Source organism: Rhinolophus sinicus, chromosome 12, assembly GCF_057876585.1.
Source record: "Rhinolophus sinicus isolate RSI-liver-muscle chromosome 12, RSI-T2T, whole genome shotgun sequence".
NCBI lineage: Eukaryota > Metazoa > Chordata > Mammalia > Chiroptera > Rhinolophidae > Rhinolophus > Rhinolophus sinicus.
Window position 1 is genome coordinate 13,035,049 of NC_142512.1, and position 22,499 is coordinate 13,057,547.

The 22,499-nt window shown below is 42.2% G+C and overlaps 1 protein-coding gene and 1 long non-coding RNA gene across 7 annotated transcripts in view; one reads left to right on the forward strand and one right to left on the reverse strand.

The window, feature by feature from the left end:
* Positions 1 to 1,893: 1,893 nt before the first annotated feature.
* LOC141568835 (uncharacterized) lies at positions 1,894 to 16,588 on the reverse strand. Its single transcript, XR_012492053.2, has 3 exons — positions 16,455 to 16,588; positions 14,889 to 15,001; positions 1,894 to 2,358 (listed from the first exon to the last, which is right to left on the reverse strand). It is a non-coding gene; the product is annotated as an uncharacterized LOC141568835 (long non-coding RNA).
* Positions 16,471 to 22,499, forward strand: part of PIK3R5 (phosphoinositide-3-kinase regulatory subunit 5) — a 66,080-nt gene continuing 60,051 nt past the window's right edge. For 2 of the 6 annotated variants that reach the window (XM_074319622.2, XM_074319625.2), the window contains exon 1: positions 16,726 to 16,880. The gene's annotated coding sequence lies outside the window, so the exon portion shown is untranslated. Of the gene's footprint in view, positions 16,618 to 16,722; positions 16,881 to 22,499 lie in introns of those variants that run through there. The other 4 variants (XM_019755242.3, XM_019755244.3, XM_074319623.2 and 1 more) reach the window with 4 other exon arrangements.

Genomic DNA, 22,499 nt, shown 5'->3' on the forward strand with positions numbered 1-22,499 from the left:
TATTAGTGGCCAATGGCTCACTGGTTACAGCTGATGGCCAACTAGCCACTGCTGATGGCCATCCGATCACAGTTGATGGCCATTTACTACCTGAGCCAGCACCTTTTAACGTGAGGCCGAGAGCCTGGAAACTGCTCTCTGGGGCTCTGTCCCCACATTGGGTTTTATTTGTTTTATGTAATCCAATCATCTCCAACTGTTCATAGGTCACTTTATTTCAGTACATTTATTATGGTTATTGATGTATTTTGGCTTGTTTCTACCATTTTAGCTTGGTTTCTATTTGAATCACTTTTCTTTTTCTTTTTTTTTAATGGAGGGCGAAGCTCACAGTGGCCCATGTGGCGATCCAACCAGCCACCTTGGTGTTATTAGAACCACGCTGTAACTAGATGAGCTAACCAGCCACCCCTTTTTGTTTTCACTTTTTGATGTTTCTTTTTTTCCTTCCTTCTTTCTTGCTGTTTCTTTTGTTTGGTGTGTGTGTGTGTGTGTGTGTGTGTGTGTGTGTGTGTTGGCTTGTTGTGTTTGTCCATCTGGGAGTGTGGGGACAGAGCCAAGAGTGCAGTTTCCAGGCTCTTGGCCTCACGTGGAAAGGTGCTGTCTCAGATAGTAAATGGCCATCAACTGTGATTGGATGGCCATCAGCGGTGGCTAGTTGGCCGTCAGCTGTAACCAGTGAGCCATTGGCCACTAATACAACTGCTGTGGCTACACTAGCAGCAAATGGGGGCTAGCAAGAAGATGGTGGCTGGCAAGCGCGGATTGCAGTTAGCACGGCGGAGTGCAGGTTGTGGATTGCAGAGAAGTAGATGGCAGGTTGCGGAATGTGTGGCTCCTGCTTCCAGTGTCTCCAACCCAGCAGCCAGCAAGTATATAGTGGTATGACTCCCCTATCTATGGCTCAGTGAATGTTCCTTTTTGGCCTCACCATATCCTGCGTTCTTATGTGGGGAGTGGGAGCTGAGACCTCGCCTGACACCCTGCATGACAGGGAGATTTCACTTTATTGGTTTTCAGTTTGGCTTTGTATTTAAATTGTTTGCTGTTCGATTTTATCCAGTGTTTCTTTATTATTAAAAAGAGAGGAAATATTTCCTTTATCAGTACTGTCTGCCATTTTAACTAGAAGCCGATATATGTATGTATTCTCTTTCTTTCTCTCTCTCTCTCAAGAATATGTGTAAGATTAATTCCCAGAAATGGAATCTCTAGGTCAAAAAGTTATATACTGTTTTAAAACTACATTTTAAACTTGATATTTCATGGAAATCTTTCAATGTCATTAAGTATTCTTCTATAATATTTATATAAAATATGTACATATTTTTAATTGCTCATAATATTTTACTATGGTATGTATTAACCATATTTTAAATCAAATTCCCAATTTTTAAGCATTAATGTTACTTATAATTTTTCACTGCTTATAATTATAAGCAAGCTGTTGGTTAATATTCCTGCACACACAAGAATGATTTATTTTTTTCTTCAGCTAAACTCCTAGAAGTAGAATTACTGGGTTAAAGAGTACGTGTATTTTAATGTTTTCTATACACAATACCAAATTTGTACTTAACAAAAATACTTTATGAGAATTTTGGGTCTCCAAATGCTTAAAAATTCTGGGTAACATAATTTATTTTATCTTTGCCTAGTTGTCAAATGAAAGTTTACAGCTCATTGTTTTAATTTACATTTCTTCTTATAAAGTTGAAAATTTTTTATAGACTTAAGCCTCATATATCTTTGGTGGATTGTCATCTGTCTGCTCAGGCCACTTTTCTTTTGGGTATGTAATTAATTAATTATTATTTTTTTAAGGAGGGCACAGCTCACAGTGGCCCATGCGGGGATCGAACTGGCAACCTTGGTGTTATTAGCTCCACGCTCTGACCAACTGAGCTAACTGGCCACCCCATTTTTTTAATGTAAAAATATATTTTATATTAAGGATGGTGCCTTTGTTATTTGTTGTAAATGTTTTGCCCCAGTATGCCATCTGCCTTTTAATTTAATGTGTATGGTGACTTTTCATGTACAGAAGTTATTTTACTTTTACATATTCAAATCATTTGTCCTAGCCCACTTATTGGATAATTGATCCTATCCCCTTTATCATATATTGAATTAATTCAGATACTTGTGATTGTTTCTGACAGATCAATTTGGCCCCACTGATTTGTTATACTTTCTACGTCAGTACAACAGTGTTTCAGCTCTGTGGGTTTACAGAACATCTGCATATCTCAGACGACAATTCTTCCCTCATTACTAAACCTTTGAAAGAGTGTCTTGGCTCTTCTCACACAAATATTTTTCATGATGAAATGTAAAATCATTTTGTCAATCTTCTTCCTTCCAAAAGAAAAAAAAAGAAGGCCTTATTTGGCTACTGAGTGAAACTGTTACATTTATATACTGAATTGGGGAAGAATGGATATCTTTTATAATACCATTTTCCAATCCAAGAACATTAAATGTTTTCCATTTATGCAAGGCTTCTTTTGTATCCCATAATAAAGCTTATAGTTTTTAAATAACAGCTTGAGATATAATTCACATACCATAAAACTCACCCAGTTAAAGTATACAATTAAATGTTTTTCAGTATATTTAGAATTATGCAATCATCATCACAGTCAATTTTTGAACATTTTAACCACCCCCAAAACAAATCCCATACCCATTAGCATTCACTCCCTACTTTCCTCCAGCCATTCCAGCCCTAGGCAACCACCAATCTACTTTTTGTCTCTATGTATTTGTCTATTCTAAACATTTCATATAAATGGAGTCATACAATATGTGATCCTTTGTAATTAGCTTCATTCACTTAGTAAAATGTTTTCAAGTTTCATCCATGTTGTAGCATGTATCAGTACCTCGTTTCTCTTTACGGTCAAATAATATTCCATTGTATAAATATGCCACATTTTATTTATCCATGCATCAGCTGATGGACATTTGGGTTGTTTCCATCTTTTGGCCATTCTTAATAATGCTGCTATGGATATCTGTATATAAGTTTTTGTGTGCACATATGTTTTCACTTCTCTTGGGTATATATATCCAGGAGTGGAATTGCTGGATCATGTGGTAACTCTATGTTCAACCATTTGAGGAACTGCCAAGTTGTTTTCCAAAGCAGCTGCACCATTTACATTCCCACTAGCAGTGTATGTATGAGGGTTCCAAATTCTCCACATTCCTTGTCCACACTTGTTATTATCTCTCTTTTCTATTATAGTGGATATGAAGTGTTATTTCACTATGGTTTCGATTTGCATCTCCCTGATGGGTAATGATGTTGAGCATTTTTTCACATGCTTGTTGATCATTTGTATATCTTCTTTGGAGAAATATCTGTTCATATCCTTTGCCCATTTCTCAATTGATTTATTTGTCTTTTTACTATTGAGTTATAGAACTTCTTCATGTATTTTAGATTCAAATCCCCTATTACATATGTGATTTGCAAAAATTTTCTCCCATTTTGTGGGTTATCCTTTGTTTCTTGATGGTGTCCTTGAAGCACAAAAGTTTTTAATTTTGACAATGTGCATTTTATTTTTTTCTTTTGTTGCTAGTGATTTTGATGTCATATGTAAAAACCCATTGTCTCATTCAAGGTCACAAAGATTTACACCTGTGTTTTCTTCTAAGATTTTTATAGTTTTAACTCTTACATTTAGGTCTTTAATCAATTTTGAGTTAATTTCTGCATGTGATGTGAGGTAGGGACACAACTTCATTTTTTTTCTTTTTTTTTTTTTTGGGGGGGTGATAATTGTTAGTAAAATTACATAGATTTCAGGTGTACAATTCTGTATTACATCCTCTATAAATCTCATTGTGTGTCCACCACTCAGAGTCAGTTCTCCTTCTATCACCATATATTTGATCCCCTTTACCCTCATTTTCCACTCCCTTTCCCCCTTACCCTCTGGTAACCACTAAACTATTGTCTGTGTCTATGAGTTTTTGTTTGTTTTGTTCTTTTGTTGTTTTTGGTTTATATACCACATATCAGGGAAATCATACGGTTCTCTGCTTTTTCTGACTTATTTCGCTTAGCATTATAATCTCAAGATCCATCCATGTTGTCACAAATGGTCCTATTTCATCTTACCGCCGAATAGTATTCCATTGTGTATATATACCACAACTTCTTTGTCCATTCATCTATCAATGGACATTTTGATTGTTTCCATGTCTTGGCCACTGCAAACAAAGCTGCAATGAACATTGGAGCACACGTGTCTTTATGTATAAATGTTTTCAGATTTTTGGGGTTGATACCCAGGAGAGGGATTGCTGGGTCATATGGCAATTCTATTCGTAATTTTTTGAGGAACCTCCACACTGCCTTCCACAATGGCTGCACCAGTCTGCATTCCCACCAACAGTGTATGAGGGTTCCTTTTTCTCCACAGCCTCTCCAACACTTGTAACTATTTGTCTTGTTGATGATAGCCATTCTAACTGGGGTGAGGTGATATCTCATTGTGGTTTTTATTTGCATTTCTCTGATGATTAGTGATGTTGAGCATTTTTTCATATGTCTACTTGCCATTTGTATGTCCTCTTTGGAGAAATGTCTCTTCAGGTCCTCTGCCCATTTTTCAATTGGGTTGTTTGTTTTTTTGTTGTTGAGTTGCATGAGTTCCTTGTATATTTTGGATATTAGCCCCTTATCGGAGGCACTGTTTGCAAAAATCTTCTCCCATTCAGTTGGTTGCCTCTTTATTTTGTCGATGGTTTCTTTTGCTGTGCAGAAGCTTTTAAGTTTCATATAGCCCCATTCATTTATTTTAGCTTTTACTTCCATTGCCTTTGGAGTCAAATTCATAAAATGCTCTTTGAACCCAAGGTCCATAAGTTTAGTACCTATGTTTTCTTCTATGCAGTTTATTGTTTCAGGTCTTATGCTTAAGTCTTTGATCCATTTTGAAATAATTTTGGTACATGGTGACAGATAGCAGTCCAGTTTCATTCCTTTGCATGTGACTTTCCAATTCTGCCAGCACCATTTATTGAAGAGGCTGTCTTTTCTCCATTGTATGTTTTTTGCTTCTTTGTCAAAAATTATCTGTCCATATTTATGTGGTTTTATTTCTGGGTTCTCAATTCTATTCCATTGGTCTACATGTCTGTTTTTCTACCAATACCATGCTGTTTTGATTATTGTAGCCCTGTAGTACAAGCTAAAGTCAGGGAGTGTGATACCTCCAGTATTGTTCTTTTTTCTTAAGATTGCTTTGGCTATTCGGGGTCTTTTGTGGTTCCAAACAAATGTGATGATTTTTTGTTCTATTTCTTTAAAAAATGCCATTGGGATTTTGATGGGGATTGCATTGAATCTGTATATTGCTTTGGGTAATATGGCCATTTTAACTATGTTGATTCTTCCAATCCATGAGCACGGAATGTCTTTCCATTTCTTTCTGTCTTCTTCAGTTTCTTTTAAAAATGTATTATAGTTTTCAGCATATAGGTCTTTCACATCCTTGGTTAAGTTTATTCCTAGGTATTTTATTCTTTTTGCTGCAATTGCAAAAGGAATTTTTTTTATTTCTTTTTCTGAGATTTCATTGTTAGTATATAGGAATGCCATGGACTTTTGTATGTTGATTTTGTAGCCGGCAACTTTACTGTATTCGTTGATTATTTCTAATAGCTTTTTGGTGGAGTCTTTAGGGTTTTCTATATAGCATCATGTCATCTGCAAAGAGTGACAATTTAACTTCTTCATTCCCAATTTGGATACCTTTTATTTCTTTCTCTTGCCTGATTGCTCTGGCAAGGACTTCCAACACTATGTTGAAAAGCAGAGGTGATAGGGGACAGCCCTGTCGTGTTCCTGAACATAGAGCAAAGGGCTTCAGTTTTTCACCATTAATTATGAGATTAGCTGAGGGTTTGTCATATATGGGCTTTATTATGTTAAGGTATTTTCCTTCTATACCTATTTTATTAAGTGTTCTAATCATAAATGAATGTTGTATCTTGTCACATGCTTTTTCTGCATCAATTGATATAATCATGTGATTTTTGTCTTATTTTGTTTATGTGATACATCAAATTGATGGATTTGCGGATGTTGAACCATCCTTGTGCCCCGGGGACGAACCCCACTTGGTCATGATGAATAATCTTTTTAATGCATTGTTGCATTCGATTTGCTAGAATTTTGTTTAGGATTTTTGCATCTGTATTCATCAAAGATATTGGTCTGCAGTTTTCTTTTTTTGTGTTGTCCTTACCAGGTTTTGGTATCAGGGTAATGTTGGCCTCATAAAATGGGTTGGGGAGTACTGTCTCTTCTTCAATTTTTTGGAAGAGTTTGAGTAGGATTGGTATTAGATCCTCTTTGAAGGTTTGGTAGAATTCACTAGCGAAGCCATCTGGTCCCGGACTTTTGCTTTTGGGAAGCTATTGGACTGATTCAATTTTGTTATTGGTGATTGGTCTGTTTAGATTTTCCAATTCTTCATGGTTCAGCCTAGGAAGGCTATATGTTTCTAAGAACTTGTCCATTTCTTCTAGGTTATTGAATTTGATGGCATATAGTCCTTCATAGTATTCTTGGATGATCCTTTGTATTTCTGTGGCATCCGTGATAACTTCCCCTTTTTCATTTCTGATTTTGTTAATTAGTGTCTTCTCTCTTTTTATCTTAGTAGTCTAGCCAAGGGTTTGTCAATTTTGTTAATCTTTTCAAAGAACCAGCTCTTTGTCACATTAATTTTTTCTATTGTCTTTTTGTTCTCTATTTCATTTAGTTCTGCTCTAATTTTTGTTATTTCCTTTCTTCTGCTGACCTTGGGTTTTACTTGTTCTTCTTTTTCTAGTTCTTTAAGGTGTAACATGAGGTTATTTATTTGGGAGTTTTCTTGTTTCTTGAGATAGGCCTGTAATGAGATAAATTTCCCTCTTAAAACTGCTTTCGCTGCATCCCCAAAATTTTGGTAGAATGTATTTTCATTGTCATTTGTTTCTATGTATCTTTTGATCTCTCCTCTAACTCCTTCTTTGACCCAGTCGTTCTTTAAAAGTATGTTGTTTAATCTCCATGTATTTGTGTTTTTTCCCCGCTTTCTTTTTGCAGTGGATATCCAACTTCAAAGCCTTGTGATCAGAGAATATGCTTGGTATGATTTCAATCTTCTTAAATTTGCTGAGACTGACTTTATGTCCCAATATATGGTCTATCCTTGAGAATGTTCTGTGTACACTAGAAAAGAATGTATAGTCTGATGTTTTAGGATGAAGTGCTCTATAAATGTCAATGATGTCCATTTCATCTAATGTGTCATTTAGGGCTGCTATTTCGTTATTTATTTCTGTTTGGATGATCTATCCATAGCTGTCAATGATGTATTTAAGTCCCCTAGTATAATTGTGTTTTGGTCAATTTCTGCCTTTAGTTCTGTTAGTAGTTGCTTGGTATATCTCGGTGCTCCCTGATTGCGGGCATAAATATTGATGACTGTTATGTCTTCTTGTTGTACAGTCCCCTTCACCATTATGAAACATCCATCTTTGTCTCTTGTTATCTTTTTCACCTTGAAGTCTGTTTCATCTGATATCATGATGGCTACACCTGATTTTCTCTGGGTACCATTTGCTTGGAGTGTCAATTTCCACCCTTTCACTTTGAGTCTATGCTTGTCCTTGTAGCTGAGATGTGTCTCTTGGAGACAGCATATGGTTGGGTTTAGTTTTTTGATCCAATCTGCTACTCTGCTAATCTGCTACTCTGTGCCTTTTTATTGGTGAGTTCAGTTACATTTAGGGTAATTATTGATATGTGAGGATTTCCTGTCATTCTATCTTTAGTTTTCTGGTAAGACTGTGTCTCCATTGTTTCTTTGCCTTTTTGTTGTTGTCTATTATTTCTGTGTGGTGGTATTCTATGATGTTTCCCTCTATTTCTTTTATTACGGTATATATTTCAGTTCTGGATTTTTTTTTTTTTTTTTTTTTTTTTTAGTGGTTACCCTTAAGTTTATGTAAAAGAAAGTTTGATATTTAGAGTATTCCATTTTCTTCAGCACGCTTACTTTCTCCATTCCCATATTCCAGTTCAGGCCTTTACTCTCCCCCTTTTTATGTTTTGATTGCTACAAATTGTCCCTGTTGATGGTGGTCGAATAGCCTCCTTTAGTATTTCTTGTAGTGCAGGTCGTGTATTGAAAATTCCCTCAGCTTCTGTATGTCTGGAAAGGTTTTTATTCCTCCTTCACATCTAAAGGATATCTTTGCTGGACATATTATTCTTGGCTCACAATGTCTCTCTTTCAATAGTTTGAATATTTGCTTCCACTCCCTCCTGGCTTGTAGAGTTTCTGCTGAAAAATCTGATAATCTAGTGGACTTTCCTTTGTAGGTTACCGTCTTCTTTTCCCTGGCTGCTTGAGGATTCTTTCTTTGTCATTGATTTTTGACAGCTTTAATACAATGTGCCTTGGAGAAGGCTGTTGGGATTGAGGTAATTAGGTGTTCTATTTGCTTCTTGGATTTGAGGATCCAGTTCTTTCCACAAGTTTGGGAAGTTCTCATCGACTATTTGTTTGAACATACTCTCTGTTCCCTTCCCTCTTTCTTCTCCTTCTGGTATGCCCATTATTCTTATATAGCTCTTTCTGATGGAGTCAGAAAGTTCTTGTAGAGTTCTTTCATTTCTTTTAAGTCTCAAGTCTCTTTCTTCTTCCATCCATGTCATTTCCAGGTTTCTATCTTCAATGTCACTGCTTCTTTCTTCCATCTGGTCAATTCTATTACCTAAGCTGGCTATTTCATTCTTAAGTTCTTCTATTGAGTTCTTAATCTCCAGAAATTCTATTTGGTTCTTTTTTAAAATTTCAATCTCTTTGGTAAAATGTTCATGTTGTTCTTTGATTGTGTTTCTGAGTTCATTAAACTGCCTTTCCGTGTTTTCTTGCATCTCGTTGAGTTTTTTCAGAACTGCAATCTTGAATTCTCTGTTATTTAAGTCACATATTTCCATATCTTTAAGTTCATTTTCTGGAGACTTTTCACTTTCTTTCTGAGCTGTCTTGTTGCCTTGGTTATTCATGGCAATTAATGATTTATTATTTATCATCCTAGACATCTACAGGAGTGGGTTCTGCAACAGGTTGATAGGAAGAGGTCTTTCTTTTGTTTTCCAGTACTTGTTGGTAGAATGTTTTATTTTCTCTCTGACTGCAGCCTTTTTTTCTCTCTCACACTGTAGTGCTATGTTTTCTCTGCACTATTCCAGCTTCTCACACAATGGGGGGATTCCCTGGGAGACAGGCTTCTCCTCTGTTAACAGTTCACCTGGGTCACAGGGCACAGTGTCCATGTGGGGATGCGCAGAGCTTTTGAAGTTCCAAAGCTCTTCCTGCACCAGATTCAGAGCCAATGTGTTTCAGCAGTTCTATTTACTCCTGCAGATAGGTGGGGACAGGGGTGGGGTAAGTTGTGAGAGGTGACCCAGAGCAATGGCAACAACCACCACCACAGCCAGTCCTGCTTCCACAGCTCCTTCCCTTTGCTGGAACTAGTTGGGCTGCGAATGTTGTCTCCGGACCACAGTTCTCAGAACTGCAAATATTCTGTTCTTTAGACCTGACACTGCTATTGTTCTTCTTCTAACACTGGGCAGGTGGGGATGGGGCAAGCTCTGGGAGGGTAGGGAGGGGGTGGCTAGTCTCAGTACCTAAGGCTTCCTCCTCTGTGGCAGTGAGGCCTTAAACCACTGTTTTCAGTCTTCTTCCCTCAGTCTTTGCTAGGAGGTCTCTGCCGCGAGCGTTGGGTTCAGCCATGTTATATGCTGTTCCCTCAGCCCTGTGGGCCATAAACGGAGCCCTAGCAGTCCAAGTTCTTCCCTCTCCCGCAGCTGCAGTAGTTCCGGGATGCAGCGAGCTCGGAGCACTGAGCTAGGTCTGCGTCCTGCACCCCCGCGGCTCCGTCTCCACACTTCTCCCTTCCCTCTTCCCCTGCTCATGCAATTTGCCCACCTTTAGGTGAATTCAGTAGTGGGCCCCTTCATCTTGCCTGTCTGCTGTGCAGGGGGTCCTTTGTGGTGTTATAGTTGTTCCATTTGTTGTGAATTCCGGGGGACATTTACAGAGGCTCACCTCACGCTGCCATTTTGATGACCTGTGTGTCCATTCTTTTTCATATGGATATCTAATTATCTTAGCATCATTTTTGAAAAAAACAATTCTTTCCCCCGTTGAACTGTCTTGGTGCCCTTACTGAAAAAATCATTTCATTGTAAATGTGAGGGTTTATTTCTGGACTCTCAATTTTACTCCACTGACTATAGTATGTCTATCTGTAGCTTTGAGGTAAGTTTTGAAATCACGGAGTTTGAGTTCTCCAATTTTGTTCTTCTTTTGCAAGATGTTTTGGCTATTCTGGGTCCCTTGAATTTCCTAGTCCTAGGTGTTTTGTTGCTGAGGTGAGTGAGCTCTATTTTCTGTTTGGTCATTGCTGGTGTACAGAAAACTACTGAGTTTCATATATTTATTTTTGAGTCTAGCTACTTAACTGAACTCTCTCATAAGTTCTAAACATTCCTCAATCCATTAGTTAGGATTTCTCAGATACACAAATATCTTTTGCAAATAATAATAAGCTTGATTCTTCCTTCCCAAATTTATGTCTCATATTTATTTTTCTTCTTTTATTGTTTTTCCTTAAATTTCAGAATACTGTTGACACTACTCATTCACAGCATGACATCCTTGTTTTGTTCCTTGTTTTCATATCAATGCCTTTGTTATTAAGGACTATATTTGCTCTCCATTCCAGGTCATCACTTGGTATCATATTGTCTGTTGGATTGAGATATATACATTTATCATCTTGACAAAGTCTTTTTATTCCTTGTTCCTAAGAGTTTTCATCAGGGTGCATCTTATTAGGATAATTATGCAGTTTTTCTCCTGTGTCCTATTCATATGATGAATGACATTAATAAACTTTTAACATTGACCCTCCTTGCATAAACTGTCTCCTGAGCCATGGGAACAAATTAGCTCACATTAGCAGAAATAACTTATATCTCACTGGTGTAGCTCCCACCTGAACAATATAGAACAGAGGTCACAAACTGAAAGTCAGTGGGTCGTATCTGGTTTGACCTGCAAGGAGTTTTAAAATACTGCTTTGAATTAGTTTTTACCATTTAAAAACCAGGAGATTTCAGATGAAAAATTCCAATTTTTGGTTTTCTTTAAAAATTATAAAATCTGACCACACCAGTCCTGTATTTCCACAGTGGGCTGGAGCCAGGCCCCAAGGGAGCCCCCTTTGGAGGTCTCATTCACATCCTTTCCAAAACCTATTGTCTCCATACCCTATTGTTCCCTGACATCAAGGTCAAGGTCAGTTGCCAGTTTTTGTATTTGTGCAATGGTTTTTCTTATATTGGAATTAGGTGAAAATGAAATATTTCTTGTAATCATGTCTGTAGCAAATGTGGAAAAATAGAAGAGGCCAGTAGGGATATATGCTTCAAGAGAAATGGCATATTTATTGGTGGAAGTGAAGAATCTTCCTATATGTTTAATACACAAAGTGTACCTGTTGAAAGAATACAACATAGAATGCTTCCTGAAATCAGAAGAATATGGAAAAGTGGGGGGGAAAGGAAACCTTATTGAAATGGAGGAAAAATGACAACAGGGGTTGTTTCAGGAGGCACAGAGCATAAACAATGCTGCCAAAATGTCGTAATATAGTAAGTGAATACCAGCTCATGAATCCTGGCCTGGAGTTTGACAGGCTTGGTTCTTAGAGACAGCTGAGTTTCTGACCCCGGCTCCAGTCCTCCAGCTTCCTTCAAAGCTTCCTTCATTGTGTGCTCACCTTGCCCATCCCCACAACCTGGTTGTTCAGCTGCTGCGTCCCAGGTCTCCAAGACTCTAATGAAAATAGCTCCTTTTGCTGCTGCCTGAGCTCTTTCCTCCATAAGGTTTGGAAGCCAACCTGGGAGGCTGACCTGGGACAGTGGCCACACCCCTACCAGTAGCAACCCCAAAGGATTGGCTTGGGAGGGGTAAGGGAAATAAAGGTTGGCTCCCCTCCAACAGCTCCTCCCAAAACATACAATCTAAAATTTTAAATGGTGACTGAGCAGTGACTATGTCGACCTTCTGGAGCTTCCACTGGAGACCACTCCTCATCTTGCAACCCGGGCCCACCCATAAACCCCTCCTTGCAGGCCCTTGACTTTCAACCATCAGTGCTTGTAGGCAACTAGTCCAACTGAGCAATTGAGTAAGTCTGAATCCCTTTAGGCTCATCCAGGATGTCAGCATTCTTTGAATAAACCCTAGTTTTTCATAGCATATTACTATTTAAATTAAAAGCTGCATACTATTTGCACTTATTTTATTTCAGATTTTTATATTTGTATCATAGAGAAGAGTGGTCTGTAGTTTTCTTTTTAAGTTTTAGAAACACAGAAAATGAAATGGGAAGTTCTTCAAAAGTTAGTAAGATTTGCAACGTTTACATTGTGATTTTTTTAAGTTTATATGTTGAAATAATTTTGGAGTGACAAAAAAATTGCGTAGGGTTCTCATAAAATATTCACCCAGTTTCCCCAAATATTAGCATTGTACCTAAAACATAGTATGATTATTGAAATCAGGAAATAATATTGATACGATATTATTAATGAATCTATAGACTATTTAACTTTTGCCATTTGTCCCACTAATGTCCTTCTTCTGGTCCAGGATCCAATTCAGAATCCCTCATCACATTTAATTGCTGAGTGACAATCTGTGACAGCCCTTCAATCTTTCTTTGGGTTTCCTGACTTCCACACTGTTGAAGATTTTATAGAATGTCCCTCAATTTGGGTTAGTCTAATGTTTTCTCATGATTAGACTGAGGTAAGGCATGTTTGATAAGAATACCACAGAAACAATGTTGTGCTGTCTTTGGTGCATCAAATCAAGAGGTAAACAATGTTTCTATGTCTCTTTAGGATACTGTTAACCCTTTTCAGTTTTAAGTGAACATCTCAATCAATTTTTCATATGTATACACTGTGTGACCACCACCCAGATACAGATAGAAAATACACATATCATCCCAGAAAGTTCACTCATGTCCCTTTTCCAGTGAAATTGCTCCCCTCCCCCCAAGATAACCACCGTTCTGATGCTTATCATTATAGATTAGTTTGCTGGTACTTGAACTTCATATAAATGAAATCATACAGTACATTTTCTTTTGGGTCTGGATCCTTTTGCTCAACATAATGTTTTTGAAATTCATCCACATTGACATATGTGTCAGTAATTTCTTCCTTTTTTATTGCTGAGTAGCATTCCATTATATGAATATACCACAACTGCTTTTTATCCATCCTACTATTAATAGATATTTGGGTTGTTCCAGTTTTGACTATTATGAATAAAGCTAGTACAGTCATTCACATATACGTTTCTGTGTGGACATGTAAATTCATTTATCTTGGGTATATATCTAAGAGTGGAATTGTTGAGTCAGAGGGAGATGTATAGTCAATTTTATCAGATGCTACCAATCACTTTTCTAAAGTAGCTGTGAAATTTTATCCTGCTACAAGAATATATGTGGGGGCGGCCAGATGGCCCAGTTGGTTAGAGCGTGAGCTCTGAACAACAGCATTGCAGGTTTGATTTCCACATGGGCCAGTGAGCAGCGCCCTCCACAACTAGATTGAAGACAATGAGATGCTGCTGAGCTGCCAGAGGGGCGGCCGGATGGCTCAGTTGGTTAGAGTGTGAGCTCTTAACAACAAGGTTGCCGGTTCAATTCCCGTATGGGATGGTGGAGTGCATCCCCTAAAACTAAGATTGAAAACAGCGACTGGACTTGGAGCTGGAGATGTACCCTCCACAACTAGATTGAAGGGCAATGACTTGGAGCTGATGGGCCCTGGAGAAACACACTGTTCTCCAGTTAAAAAAAAATTTTTTTTCAAAAAAAAAAGAATATATATATGGGAGTTCCAATTGCTCCACATCCTTGCCAACATTTGGTGTTGTCGATCTCAATTGTAGCTATTCTAATTGCTGTAAAGTGGTAACTTGTGGGTTTAATTTCAATTTCCCCAATGATTAATGATGTTGAGCACCTTTTCATGCACTTATTGGCCATTTGTATGTCTTTTGTGAAGTGTCTGTTCAAGTTTTGCCCATTTTAAAATTAGATTGTCTTTTTTATTTTTGAGTTGTAGGAGTTCTTCACATATGCTGGATATGTTATATGTATAGTGAGGTTTCTAGTGTTGAAACTGGGTGGATAGTCAAGGTGTTAACTGAGATAGGGAAAACAAGAGGAGGTTGGGGAAAGATGAGAAATTCATTTCAGGATATGGAGTGATTAAGTTGCTTTTGGACTATCCAGGTGGAGATGTGCAGTAAGCACTTGGAATTCTAGAACTGGAGCTCAAGAAAGAAGTCTAGGCTATAGATTTGGAAGGGATCAGTATGATGGGGATGGATGAGAGAGCCCAGGGAGAAGAGACTCAGCCTCAAATAAAATCTCAACCCCAGCGTTTAAGAAATGATGAAGAAAATGAAGCCAGAAAAAGAAAACAGAATATTGATCAGCAGTGGAGGAGAGGTAGCATCAAATATGGCAGTGAGGTAATGACGCTATTGGATTTGGCATTTGGGGTTTCCTGGTGATTTTTTTCAGAGCATTGAAGAGTAAATGTAAGATAAGGAAGTGAAAATAGGAGTAGACTCCCCTTTGAAAACATAAGGCCATGAAAGGAAGGAGAGAGATAACAAATAGACATATATTTTTAAATAAAGTAACAACAGAGCTGTACAAAATAGACAAAATCAGATGCACATGAGTGAGAGAGGTATCTTGAGTCTTACCAGCTGCATTGAGGAGGTGGGGGTAGAAGATGGAAAGGCCTTGGTGGCTGAAGTTTGAAGCGCTGGCCAACAGGTGTCAGGTGCTGATTACATCTCCTGGTTGGGGGTCTGACCTAGGGACATGGAGACACAGGTGAAGCTGAGTGAGGGTCTGGGATGACATGCAAGCTCAACATCTGGGTCACACCTGCTGGTGGAGAAGAGAATGCCCACCTCTGAGGGGATGTGGGAAGAGACCGAGTGGGCTTCATGGGATGCTCAGCTTTCTGGTAGTGAGCCCGAATGGACAATTCTGCTTCAGCTTTCCTCCATCTTCAGTTTTAGGAATCCGAAGGACATGGAAGAAATCAAGGATGCCATCACCTCTCTAGCATTTTCTTTAGCTTTCAAAGTGATCTCATAATCTAATATGTCAGTCTGGTACATAATGCGTCATTCTTGCTACTCAATTCCTCATTCCAGAGAGGTTCTACTCCTTCCTCCCTACTCTGGCCACCTCGGGGCTATCTCCTCCTGCCCTCCTTCTCCTTTATGTGGTGGAAAAGTAGGGACTGGGGAGACTAGAGTCCACCCTCATCAAATCCTATGATATTAGGCATGTCTTCTCATAGTCTCTCGTGGCTCTGGTTCCTTATTTGTAAAATGGTGGTACTGTGGGCTTCAGTGGTGGGTGAGAAGTACTAGATGGTTCTGAGCTCCTTTCCATCTCTTACTATAGGCTGAAACAAGTCCCCTGTGTTCACCCAAGGGTACTTTCTGTTCTGTGCCTTTAAGGAAGTTGTTTTTTCTTGGGGTTAAGAGTCAGAAAAAGAAAAGTCATTGGTGTTCACATCACTCAAAGCCTCAGGTAGGGCTGTGGCTTTTGACCAACAATAACGTACGACGCTGTGGCCAATTTTGAACACTTCTGACAGATATTGTGACAGAGCCCCATTCATAGTGGAAGTGGAAATTTCAGCCCTGCCCTTTGTTAACTCTGAAATAAAGTGCTATTCTTTCTTTGCAAGGGCTGCCTACACAGTAGCCAACCTTCTTACCCCTACTTTGTAAATGAGGAAACTGAGGCACAGGGATGTACAGTGACTTCCAGGATTCTGTGACCTAACTCTTGATATAACAACATCTGCTCCGTCATAATGTGGGGAGAGAAGAGGAGGCAAGAAGAGGGCCTTGACTCTGGAGATGACTCCTCTCCCCCTTCAGGGTCTGAGAAATGGTTGAAGAGAGCCACTGGTGAAGGAAGGTGGGAAAGTCAGACCAGAGGCTGGAGCAGGAGTGCTGAAAGTCTGGATTGGCTGGTATTTCTAGGAAGGCTTCTGCAGAAGGGTGAGGGTCAAGGCATAGTCTGCACAGCAGGGGTGCAGACATTTTAAATGTTAAGCGTACCCAAAGAAAATAGAAGTAGGAGGAGGAAGTGGGGTGTAGGTCGCAATGAGAGAAGGAAGCAGCTCCTCAGAGGTTCCCCTTTCTCTTTCCCCGAAGCCCCCACCCCAAGCCTCTCTCGGGCTCCGCCCACCTCTCCTGCGGGGCCAAACCTTCGCTTCCGTTCCCCTGGCGGAACCGCACCTTACTCCTGGGGCAACGCTGCTGCTCGGTGCTGGTATCCCTCCGACCATGGCCGCCCACCCGCCAGGACTTGTTCCTTCCGAGGGCAGACGAACTCAGAGCTGGGGGCTGCTGCTCAGAAGCTCTGCGTGCTGCGTCCCGACTCTGCGGGAACTTGGGCTAGGTAGGCATTGCGCAGACACTGTCCGGCCACCAGGTGGCGAGAGAGGCCCGCTGGGCGACCAGCCCCGCCCCAGACCCCTCCCCAAAGCTAACCCCGCCCCTCGGCGTGGCCCCGCCCCGCCCCCAGCCCACCGTAGAAGCGGAGCCTGGGCAGATGCTGGGACCTGCCGCACGACTCCAGCCCTGGAGCGGTGGTCCCAACAGTACCCTGATTCGCAGGGAGTCGCCGCTGGAGAGGGGCTCGGCGCCCGGCGGGGACCGCAGGTGTGAGACCGGGCAGCCAGGGCGGGGGGGCGGGGGGCGCCGAGGGCATGCGTGGGGCTCTAGGCAGAGCGGGAGTTGGCTGGGAACCGTCGGGGAGCAGTGGGCTCTGAGACCCCACTGGACAGATCCTGGTGTCTTCCGGCTCCGTGGATAGGGGCCACTGCCCGGGTACGGGGTCCGCACACCCGCGTTCCCAATAATCCCGGAGACAGAAGGGACATCCCGGAGACCGAACACTGTTATCTAGGTGGCCACTGCTGGACTGCCTCTATGCAGTCCGAGTGTGGCCGAAGCTTCTGCCTCCTACCCAGGCCGCCATGTGTCGCAGGGTCTAGGAGTCTGTTCCCCTCCGTCTGGGAACTTTCTCGGTGAGCATTAGCCTCAGGGATCCTTTGCCATCAGGACCTGGGAGTCATAGAAGTGCCTGCCTTAGCCTGCCCCGCCCCAGCTAGCGAGCGTGGGCCCCTAGACGGTGGCTGCTGTTCTAGTGAATTGCACGCTTGGCGCTGTCAGAGGATCCTCTTCACACCCTAGTAGTCTCTTGATTGACTGTGTGTGCATGTGTTTGCGCGTGCGCCTGAAGGCTGGCCCATCCCCGGCCTCGGGTAAATACCTAAGCAAGAAGTTCTGGTCAGTAGGAGGAAGGAGATTGTTCAGAGGGAAAAGGAAGGCGAGATGAAAGCAGCAGCAGGATGTGGTATCTAGTGAGTTAACAAGCCTCCGTGCAGAGGAGGAGTGGGTTTAGGCAAAGTGGGGGTTAAAAGTAGGCCAGGTCTGCCCTCCAAGACCCCTACTGGATGGCCCTTCTTTTCCTCCCTCCCATGGGCTCTTGCCATCCTTGCTTTCTTTCCTCCTGGCCTGGGACCAGCTGGTAAGGCACCAGTTCCCAGAGCTTGTTAAAACACACATTCTCCAGGCCCTAGCCCTACAGCACAGTTTTCCAGAGGTGGGGTCTGGAATCCTATTATTCTAATATTTGAATAAGCTCCTTGAACTCCATTGATCACAATGGAGCCATTGTTTGGGGACTCTTGTGTGACCTGGAAAGGAGACCTGAGTCCCAGCCAGGCCCAGCTGTGTGACCTTGGGCATCTTACTGCCCCTCTCCCAGCCTGTTTCCCTGTCTGTAAAATGGGCTCTACTAGTGACCTTACGTGGCTGTGGGAAAATTAAATGAGAAAACTGTGATGAGAGTGGCTGCACATGGGAGCTGCTCCATGGGTGTTTGCAGAAGAGGAGAGTGGGCGTCAAGGGTTTACCTGCTTCCTCAGCATGCCACCATGGTGTGGAACGGTCAAGCTCTCTCTTCCTGCTTCAGGATACCCTCACTTGCTTTTTGAAGCATAACTGCCTAGGACTGTGGGGGCAGGAAGGCTCGGGGTCTGTGTGTGCTGGGCCTCATTGGGTTTTAAGAAATCCCTCCTCCTTATCTCTAGCTTATGTGGGGGGTGATTAATATCTTCTGTCCCCAAACTGCAGTGGAAGCTGCCACTTCTGCCTGCCCATCCTCCGTCCCATGCACCCCTTTGGCTTCTTTCAAGACTACCCTGTTTCCCCAAAAATAGCGGTCTTATTTTACTACAGGGTCTTACATTAATTTTTGCTCCAAAAGATGCATTAGAGCTGATGGTCTGGCTAGGTCTTATTTTCAGGGAAACACGGTAATATGTGGAACTGGGCAAAAGCATGTTTGGGGTTATTGGAGGGGTGATGAGGTTCCGCAGTGAAGGCTGTGGAGGAGGCTGGCTGTTGGAGGCTGTCCACAGTCCCAGGTTAATGACTGACCACGGGGCCTGCTGGCTGAGAAGTGGGAGAAGAGGAGAGCCAGTAGCCTTTTTGCCTGGGCAGCCTAGAACTAGAGGCCCTAGTTTGGGTTCAGCTGAGCACTCAAGCTGTGTAAACTTGGCCTTGGTTCAAAAAGGCTCACCCCAAGGGGCTGAGCTGGTGGCTCTGTGGGACCCCTGTGAACCTGAAGACTTGTTTGATTAGTTCTACATGGGCTGAAAGCCTCCATCAGCTTCTTGAAACAGGAAGCTACCGGAGGGGCAGGATAAAGTGATCAACAGGTCAAAGGAGAGGTGTTAAGTTTGATTTTTGAGCCTCTGGCATAGAATGGAGTAGGAGGGGTGAAGAAAAGACTATATCTTCTGCGCAAGGGGAAGATGAGACACTCTCACAGCAAACATATATTGCACATTTGGATTTCCATTGACTTGAAGATGTACATACTTCCGATTTTAACAACGCTGAAGTCAAGGTGTATCTTACCATCTATGGCATCTTACCATTATAATAGCAGTATTTCCTAGTGGCACACAAAATAATGGTGCATCTTATACTTGATGGCATCTTAGATTCTGTTAAACACAATATATGTTTTACAAATTTCGGGGGACACTTTAGATGTACACAGGTATACAGAGAATTATGTCATTCCCATACATAAATTTGTGTACATTAATTTTTCCAGTATATCTAATTTTAAAGGACATCTTTGTAAAATATGTTGCTTGCATTTATAAAGCTAGCACATTGTGTCTGATTTAGTAAGTTCTTGAAAATATCACATGGTTCTTCTACCTGCCATTCTCTTTTGTACGTTGGGTCTGCTCAAGACACATTGTCTGCCTTTTTCTGTCATCTTTTAGCCCTTTCCCCCCTGACAGCCACACTCTGAACTAGCCACAACTACTGCCCCCTTTTCATGCATGAGGAAACTGAGGGCCACGTCCACATGGCTAGAAAGTGGCAGAGCTGGGCCAGCTCTGGCTGACATCTACTCTTGACCAGACATGATTAAGCCTGAGTGGCAGCCTGCATGTGTCCTTGGGTGTGAACTGCATGTCCTGTTGGGCACATTTGGGACGTGAATGTGACTGTCCACAGGTCTTTTCTGTCTGCTTCCAGACAAGCAGCTAGGTCCTGGATAGTGGGGGTTATCTGTTAAGTGACTTCTGGATAAGTCAGATATAGCTATAGAGGGTGGGGGCAATGACTAGGAAGAAGGGGGTGACTTTGGTGGCACAAAGCAGACACTAGGTCCTTTTTAAGCCTATTGAGTCTACCAATTGGGGCACTAGGCTTTGGGCTTTAGAATTTGGCCTCGGTGGGAAACTCCTGACTCCAGCTTCCTGCTTTTCCCTCCCCCCACTCCTAGTCCAGCCCCTCTCCTGCTGCCATGGTGATGTAAGAAAACAAATCAGAGCAAGTCGCTTTTCAACTGCAAATCCTGCAGAGCTGCCATTGCCCTCTGGAGAAGGTTGAGACGCCCTAGCATGACTAGCAAGGCCTCTTGCCACCCAGCCTGCTTCATCTTCTGGGGCTCAGGCAAACCTCTGTGCCTTTGCCCGTGCTATTCCTTCTCCCCCTCATTGCCCTTCACTTTCTCTATGTGCCTGGTGGACCTTGAATTCATCCGTAGATACCCAGCTCAAATAGCATCATTTTTGAAGTCTTCCCCACCCTTCTCCCCACTCCATAGCACTGACCACCCACTCCTCTGTCCTCACCATGCCTGCTATGTACTCCTACCAGTGACTTCGTGGCTTGCTCACCAGAACCGCCTGATGCTCAGTGTGGCTATTAAGCTGTCACCACGAAACTCTCTGGGATCTCATAGACAAGAAACACAAGCACATCAACAGTGAAAGCTGCCCAAACACAGGACGGTTTGGAGGGCAGGAGGGTGGGGTCAGGAAGGAGTGGTGTGCTTTTCATTTTTGTGTCTTCCAGAGTCTTCTTACTGCTGTTGTTGATCTAGACAAATGAGCCTGTGTGGTTTCCTTGTGGGGGGCAGGGCTGGGGTGTGAGGGCTGAAGGTGGCTTCCAGACTTTTGCCTCCCATGGAGTCTGGGAGCCTCATTTCTGCCTGAGTCCTCCACTCCTAGCCATGTGACCTTGAGTGAGTCCATGTATCTCTCTGGGTGTCAGTTTCCCCATCTGTATGGCACCAGATGCTTCTGCAGCCCCTTCCTAACCTCCAGCATTCCATGATTGGCTCAGCACTTTAGCATGGAACACCTCCTATATGCCAGGCATGTGCTGAACTCAAATCCTGAACAAGATATATAATGCTTCTGCCTTCGTGGAAATTACAGTCTAGTGGACAAGACACTAGACACATGTATCATTTAATTATAATCATGAGAATTATGGGGTCCTGTGAGACTATGTAAAGGGAGCTCAATGTAGTTTGGGAGTTCAGAAAAGTTTTCCCTAAAGAAGTCATATTTAAGTTAAGACTTGAGACACAAAATAAAGACAATATAGCGCTAACAACTGTAATACCTAAACTTTAGCAGACACGTGTTAAGTGCTCTTTGGGTGCACCCTCTGAGGTATTCCTTCCAACAATTCTGTGGGGTATGTAGACTTCCTGTCCTGTGAGAATTAGATGAGATAACTGCTGGCAAGTACCTTGCCCAGTGTCTGGCACAGACCAGGGGCTCATCCCCTGCTCCTCTCCTGCATCTGCCCTGCCTCCCCCATACACCAAGGTCCAGCTCAACCATATTAAGGCCATATATACTATTGCAGGATGTCTCCCTTTGCCTTTCACTGCTCGTCACCGAAGAGCACATTTCAGTGCCGGTCCTATGGGCTACATGCAGAAGACCTCTCTGCATGTGTGCTTTCACTGCTGGCCATCAATGACCGCAAAGGGAACCCCAATCCATAGAAAACCACCGCATTGTTTGGTGGGCCTTCCTTCTGCCCTTTCTGGAGCTGCTCTTCTTACAGGGTTAAGAAACCTTGATTTTCTGTACCATCTAAGAAGTCACCTGTTCAGCCCCCACATCCTTCTTCTTCATCCAATGTTGTCGCCCCAGAACCACGAAGTCTCTGCAGACGTATCTCTGGGTTTTGGGTTTGAGCATTTGTTCTTGAATGGCTTGGTGGTTTTGACTCTTGTCAGGCAAGTCTTCACACAGCTGCCTCCACGCAGCCTGACTGAGGTGACCTGCCTCCTTGTTGTGTTTGCCGGCTTCCTTAGATCACATCTAAACCTACAGTTCTTCAAGGCAAGTTTCGAACTCTCTCTAGATAATGGGCCTGTTTGAAAAGTGATAGAAATGACAAATCATCTCCTCCCCCTCCCCCAAAAAGCACATGTGTGTGCATGTGCGCACACGATTTCTCTCTCTCTCTTTTTCAAAGTTTTGCGTAAAACTTCAGTGTCTTCTGAGATGTCTGCAGTCCACCGAAGAGCCCAGGTTAATACCCTCTGCTGTAGAAAACAGGATTTTGTCTATACCAGTTTCTTTGGATGACTCCAAGCACAGCTCCACCTGGGCATAAGCTGTTGTCACAGGCAAGCTGGGGGTGATGATGGGTAATGGAAACCTGAAAACTGCAGAGGAGGCACTGGTGACTCACTGGTGAGATCTCCAGGCAGCGTGCCGGGGGCTGAGCTCCCCAACCACTCACTGAGCCACCGTCATGCGTACGCTTTCTGGACTTCTCATCAAGTCTTGAGTTCAACCCCTTTCCAAGTTGATTAAAGAGCATTACTTTCACTAGTGGTGTCCTTACAAGAAGCCCTCTGTTCTGCTCCCCAACCCCCAATGAGAAAACTAGATTTAAGGCCAGGAATGAGAGTCAGAGAAAATGAATGTTTGT